The following is a 7,230-nucleotide window of genomic DNA, read 5'->3' as shown; positions in this document are numbered from 1 at the left end:
AAAAGAGTCAAAATAATGCCGGTGAAGCCTTCAGTGCGTTCTTTCTTTTTTCAATTGCATACTGGAACCCTCCCAGTCAAGCCATGGTTGCAAAGCAAAGGCCTTTTTGTACCTTGGTCAGTAGAGTGTCTTATTTGCAAAAAAGTGGAAACTATAGAACATATCTTTCTCGACTGTCATGACGCTGTTTTTCTCTGGGATGTGTTGAAGCGCACACTGAAAAAAGATTTCCCCCTGACTCCTTTTGGAATACGCTTCCTACCATGTGCAGAGCCAGGCGAAGTGCCTTGCGACCTGCTAATGTTGCTCTGCATGCACAGCCTATGGCGTACGCGAATGGATGTCAGGCATGAACATGTTGTTGTGAATCCGGCTCATCAGTATTTCATTGAGAGCATCATGTATACTCAGGAAGTTTTCGGACAGCAAGCTCCTCAGCCTGAGTGGCTGCCTGTCCTCGACCAACTAAAATCATTTAACCCATTTTATCATCGTGCACTAGCTAGAAACTGACCTGTGCTTTTATTGTCATGTCATTGTATTTTTGTTTTGTTTGCCCGGCCAAGTCGGTAATAAAGAAAAAAAAAGACTCGGTGGCGCAACGATAGCGCGTCTGACTCCAGATCAGAAGGTTGCGTGTTCGAATCACGTCCGGGTCACACTTATTTTTCCTCCACGCACTTTAGTGCTCTACGTTTTCTTATAAAATCGGTTAATCAGAATCACTGCGCGCCTAAATTGCTTTCAGTTTGAATTTGGTCAAAGGAGTGCATGTTCTTTCAGTTCAACCTATACAAACGAATTGGCGAATTCGAATACAAATTGGAACACAAATATTGCGTTTTTATTTCCTTTTAACCCCTCATAATATAAATCACAGAAGGTGAGCGTGACTGTCCTGTCGTTTTTACGCTCGCTTGGACGAAATTAATCAGAAAAGTTTAGACTGGCCAAGCAACAGGAATACGTTTATTGATGAGTAGTACATGACGAAGGTTCTGATAGGCTGAGCTGCCTAGTTTTGCTATCAGCAGATTTAGGCTTGATGACTTAGTGATGACTTAGTGGTGTGACCTTTCAGAGCATTATATTGCGGCGTTCAGGACTGATCATGAGGAGATGATTTGTACTCGGTCTTCGCTCATCGTTTCCGTGCAGCGGCTGCCTCAAAGATGTGGCCTCATTATTCCGAAACTATAGATATAATTTTTCGCTGCTGTCTGCAGCGAGCATTACTGGTCCCTTATCCGTTTGTCTGCCCATAAATTTAGTTCAAGCCCGATGCCATGCTTGAAACCGGAGTAGGAATATGCAAAAATAAGTAGAAATCAAAACCAATTTCTGCTTAAAAAAACAAGAAACGGTCTCATTTTATACTTTTGTTTTGGCAAATAACCGAGCAACGATACAAAGCGATAAGCAATATATTTTCCGAAGGTTTGGAAATTTAGAACTGCATTGGTTTTATATTGCTTTTTGCATTCATCCAGTGAATCTCCTAAAAACACAGTTTGGCAGGTTAACGCGCACACGCGATGGAAGAGCCATACTCCAACGCCTGGGGATAGGAACCCAGACACCAGCGCAAGACACCAAAACACAAATACAGAAGAGGATCAGAAAGCCGATGTTTCTTATAGGGGCCATGACAGCCTATTTTTGCGCATACCCTGCTTATTGCATATAATTCCCAAAACGGTCGACTACAATTCTCCGAAGTTTCTGTTCATTCTGTGGGGGCAGATATTTTTAAAACGATTTTTTTTTTCTTTTGCGAGCTGCTTATTAGTCTGGCAACCTCTGATCGCTGACGTCCCAAGGGGACACCCACCCCACGTCGTCTGCTGCGCGCTGTTGGTTGCGTTGAGGTGCTTGCTTGGAGACCGCGGACGGCGGTGGCTCCAAAAGTTCTTTTTTCTTTAGCTTGGCGAAATATGATGTTCAATGCTTTCATTTCGGGAGCCGCCATCTTAGTACACGCGCTTAGCGTTCCTTGGGAAAGCAGTCTTGCTTGTGGCGACTGTTTTCTGATTATTGAGGAAACAAATCGGTGCACCCCTGCTTTATTATTTACACTTAGAAGCACTGAAGTGCTCGCGTATGTGAAAAACCTTCGCCGATGAGCGCCGTCAAGGGCGTGGCGCTCTGCCGCTGGTTGTTCTTGCACTCTATTGGTAGGCTCGGTAATTAAACTCAAAATATCAGAATGTGACACCAGAGTAAGCCTGCGGCACGAAAGGAGCAGAAAAAAGTGCAAAATGCGACAGCCTCACCGCTGCATGTATGCGTGTGTAAGTAGAACATGCATTCGTTTCGGCTCGTAGAACCCTTTTGCAGAACCAAGCCGCTGGCAAAAGCCAATGCGACTCGCATGTTTCACTGCCCGCACCGGCAAATAATCGCCGCCTCCTAAATGAACGCTTCGAGATAATAGTAAATCATATAGCATTTACTGTGCGTGCGCAAAACCCCCCAGGGATGCGACGATTGCGATTACTGCAGCTCCGCGCTGAGGTTGTTTACATAGATGTGCACAAACAGTACTGGTATAGTCTGCCGCCGCGGTGGCTCAGCGGTTATGGTGCTCGGCTGCTGACCCGAAAGACGCGGGTTCGATCCCGGCCGCGGCGGCTAGAATTTCTTTGGAGGAGAAATTCTAGAGGCCTGTGTACTGTGCGATGTCAGTGCACGTTAAAGATCCCCAGGTGGTCGAAATTTCCGGAGCCCTCCACTACGGCGTCTCTCATAGCCTTAGTCGCTTTGGGACGTTAAACCCCATAAACCAAACCAAACCAGTACTGGTAGTCTGCTTGGCATGACGCGAGGTGGGAGTCTTCATATCTTAAATATTATCTACTCTTGATTAGAAATTGTAGTTTGACTCGTTTAAACGCTACGATAACAGTGCAATAAGAGCCGATGTTGCTATCGCCTCCTTGGGGAACGCTTCGCGTACGTACCGCGCTTCCTGCTCATTGTATCTGCTTCCTCCGGTGTCAGCAATACTTGATTTTAAATCGCTTTGTCTGAAAATACCACTTGTACTAATGAAAACAGCCAAATTTGTTGTCCACAGTCGACGCCGACGACTGCTGCCGGATGCCGACCTTCAACACATGCTCAGCAGACCGGGTCACATTGACACTTATCCCTCATTATACGCGCTCCTGCGATGTATCAGTCGTCGCTTTCAGGTCACTGCAGCAAAAACTACGCTCGACGGCTATTTACGTACGCTAAGAGCTATGAATTTACTCTCCACAATCGCCGAAATCGCACACATGAATCCTGCGGACTGCCTATAGGCTTCGTCACAGAAGGGGCCGGCAGTCCGCCGTTCACCGAAATTTAAGAATCCTACAAAAGTTCAGCGAAGCTCACACGTTACACTACTACGATACGCGGTCGTTGGCACTGCTGGCATCGTCGTCGGTTCCAGCGTGACGTACGAGTTCGTCAGCGACGACATCAGCATACCGACCAGCCGACCGACCGTCGATCGGCGGCGGACCGGCCTTTAGTGTGACGGTACCTTGCCGAAAAACTATGTTACTTAACTGTTAATGCTTTCGCGGCACCTGTCATTCGTATATGAGGGACGGCTGCTACTGCGATCGCCCGCGAAAGTACAGGGGACAAAAGACCGCTGCAGGCATTGCATCAACGATACCAGACAACGTTGCGTCGTGTATTTTCTTGTGACGTCATGAGAGCATTCAATATGGCGGTCGCTGCTGGTGGAAGGAGTTTCCTTGCCTCCATTTCGATGGATTTTTTTTTTCGAATAAACAGAGCACCCTGGGCACCCAAATTTTGAACATTCAGTTAGCGGTTCTTGTGTTACTGCTGAAGTACAAAACTGCATTATGAAGAACGACCCTGTCATGGCCCCTTTAAACCTCTGCTTAAGAACATGCACCGTGGTCACCACGAGGGCAGAAGGAAAGCGAGGGCTAAGGCCAACACGAGAGAGCGACATACCTTGAGACCGCGGAATAATCGCAAAAGCAAGCGTTCACAATAGACCCTTATAGTTCGGCGTGCGCAGTAAGCTTGCGTACACATCGCTTACTGCGTTTCGTACGCTGTAAATAGTGTAAACACGACACTTTTAGTTGGCCGTGCCGTAGCGCCCCTCAGGGGCACGTGTAAACAGTAGCGCCATCTAGTGACAAGACGTCAAGCACATCAATGATTGGCTTAAGAAATTTTCATCCATAATTATACTAGGGTGGGCGCATTGTGATTGGTTTGGTTTGGTTTGGTTTATTGGGGTTTAACGTCCCAAAGCAACTCAGGCTATGTGGGACGCCGTAGTGGAGGGCTCCGGAAATTTTGGCCACCTGGGGTTCTTTAACGTGCACTGACATCGCACAGCACACGGGCCTAAAGAATTTCGCCTCCATCGAAATTCAGCCGCCGCGGCAGGGAACGATGGGTGCATTGTGAGCCCTTTTTTTTCGTTTCAAGAAGAAAAGCTATGCAAATAGAAGAAAATGTTACCAGTGACTAAAAGCTAGAGAACTGCTGCGCTAAGTGTCTTTCCTGCGAGGAAAACACACTACATTTAGTTAGGCCTAAGAGCGTGAAAATCGTTTAATTATCTGAAAAGCAGGGGCTAGTTATCGCTTATACCTCTGCGCTTGGGCGAGAGTGTGCGAAATAAAAGCGAACCGCTACCATTTGAGCGAGCTATCGCGTCGAGGAATCCAGCACCGACATGTATTTATTTCGAAGTGGGCGAGCAGGGCGCCGACGTACGCAGTGAGCTTGCGTACGCAACGACACCGCGGGTAACGAATGCGCATGCGCAGAACGCAACGTATCTAGCCGCGCGTTGCTGACGCCCGCCCGCTATAAAGCATAGCGTAGCGTACGCAACGTGGGACGCTACGTGCACAAGCGTTTGCGGGTAGGTAGGCTGGAAACGCTGATTGGTCAAAAAATATGACGTCATACGCGTGACGTCATAGGTCACGTGACTTTTAGTGACGTCATGTCCGGTTGGGGACAGGCTAGATTTTTTGGGGACAGGCTAGATTCCCTAGATTTTTCCCCGCCACCCCTCGTCAGCGGACGGGGCTGCTCGCGAGGAGCCGAGAGGCGAGGAGGCAGCGTGCACTGCAGCGTTGCCTCCTCGGCGTGTCCCCGTCATGTCTTTCGGCCCGCCGCGGTGGCTCAGTGGCTATGGCGCTCGGCCGCTGATCCGAAAGACTCGGGTTCGATCCCGGTCGGGGTGGTCGAATTTCGATGGAGGCTAAATTCTAGAGGCCCGTGTACTGTGCGATGTCAGTGCACGTTAAAGAAACCCAGGTGGTCGAAATTTCCGAACCCCTTTCACTACGGCGTCCCTCATACCCTGAGTCGTTTTGCGACGTTAAAACCCCAATAAACCATAAACCCATGTTCTTCAGAGCGCGCGCGAGATTAAAAAGCGCACCTGTCGCGCTGCGCTGTCACACTGCATGCCTGCTTCTGTGCATTTCTTACGGACTCCTTTCAGTCATACTTAGCTATACTATTGACCAAAAGGCTTCTTAAACAGTTATTTCAAGTTTTATTGCTATGTATAAAGAATATGTTTGTAGCAGGTGCGTGAGCCCGAACAAAAGAAAACTGTTTTTATTCCCCTTCAGTATTCCTGCTTATCGAGACTTGAGCATTTATATGTTGCAGTACAACTTTTTTCAGGCATCACAACTGATGTTTCGATGTGTTTGGTACATATTCATCTTCAGACATTTCATTTCATTTTTTTTTTCATTTCATTTCATTTATTTTACCCTCAGGGCTTTCGCATTACAGAGGGGGTAAAATGTCATGTCTGTTGGGTAAAAAAAATATACGAAATAATACTTGACTGCATCAACTGTGACTGAGGCAATAAGACCAGATTTTTGAGCCTCTCCTGGGCGCGGCCATTTTGCACCGACTGGCGCGCCGCGGTGCGGGCGTTTCTTTGGGGACTGCGGGGCTGCGGCAGTTCCGCGGCCGCGCCTGCATATAGCCGCGCTTCGGGCGCTAAAAAAACATTGTCGAGCATACTTCCGCTGCGTGGCTGTGTTGCAGGAAGTATTTACGTTATCAAAGCGATAACATTGACGCGTTTTAATGACGTTTAGTTTGACATTCAGGTTAATTGTGCCGGCGCTTAGAACGCGCTCGTGCTTATATCGAATTCCGTCTTGGTGCTCCACCGCAAAGAAACTTTTTATTCAATATCAAGAATTAGGTGTGCGGCTATGCAGTTCCAATTCCCATGCACTCTTATTCCTTCCTGCCGGCCATAAAGCCCCCCCCCCCCCCTTCCACAAACGGCTTTCTTGTCGCCGCGCCAGTTTATCAACAAATTACCGCTGTGAGCTCAGCTGAGTCGCAGCGCCAACAGAAAACAAATTTTGTCATGGTTTATGCAACCTTGTGCATAAAAACGTACTTTCGCTTAATTTATAAAAGCTTGAATAGATATGAGCAGCTAATCCAGCTTTCACTAATTCTGAGGTCCGAAGTCGCGTTATGTTATTCAGGAGCTCTCGCCGCGTGTGGGAGCGTTGCGTAGGCGTTTGGCTAAGTGTGGAAAATGTAATGAAATCGCGCATATTTTCCTATGAATAATGTAGATACCGCACCGCTGCGGTGGCTCAGTGGTTACGGCTCTCTGCTCTGGCCCAAAAGACGCGGGTTCGATCCCGGCCGCGGCGGCCGAATTTCGAAGGAGGCGAAATTCTAGAGGCCCGTGTACTGTGCGATGTCAGTGCACGTTAAAGAACCGCAGGTGGTCGAAATTTCCGGAGCCCTTCACTACGGCGTCCCTCATAGCCTGAGTCGCTTTGGAACGTAAAACCTTAATAAACCAAACCAAGCTAAGGTAGATACCAACAGCAGAAAGATACTATAGATAAACCTTTACCCCCCAGATACCTCTGACATGTGTGCGGAAAAAGCAGCTGGATTCGGTAGCGGTCGTGCTTACAATCCTGTGCATGAAATGTGTTTAATGGGAACAAGAGCAAGCTCAGCGCAAGGATGCCGAACACGTACTAGTGATCGAAAACACGCGCTCCGTCGGTACAACCTTCAGTCTGCAGCTCGCCTATCCAGTTACTATTCCACTGAGTCAAATCAATAGATCTATATTCTGATGCATAAAATTATCATAGATGATATCGCACGTAAAAGGCGACAACAAACGACACGACAGCACAGAAATCTGCTTCGAAGTGCCGGTTT

General features: G+C 47.9%; 1 non-coding gene across 1 annotated transcript; it reads left to right on the top strand.

Moving 5' to 3' along the window:
- The first annotated feature begins 587 nt into the window (after positions 1–587).
- On the top strand, positions 588–659 carry TRNAW-CCA (transfer RNA tryptophan (anticodon CCA)). Its single transcript has one exon. It is a non-coding gene; the product is annotated as a tRNA-Trp (tRNA).
- Positions 660–7,230: the final 6,571 nt, after the last annotated feature.

The sequence above is a fragment of the Amblyomma mixtum genome, chromosome 3, assembly GCF_055824585.1.
Source record: "Amblyomma mixtum isolate Tamu chromosome 3, ASM5582458v1, whole genome shotgun sequence".
NCBI classification, from domain to species: domain Eukaryota; kingdom Metazoa; phylum Arthropoda; class Arachnida; order Ixodida; family Ixodidae; genus Amblyomma; species Amblyomma mixtum.
The sequence above is the reverse complement of the archived record's forward strand: the minus strand, read 5'-3'. Positions and strand labels throughout refer to the sequence as shown.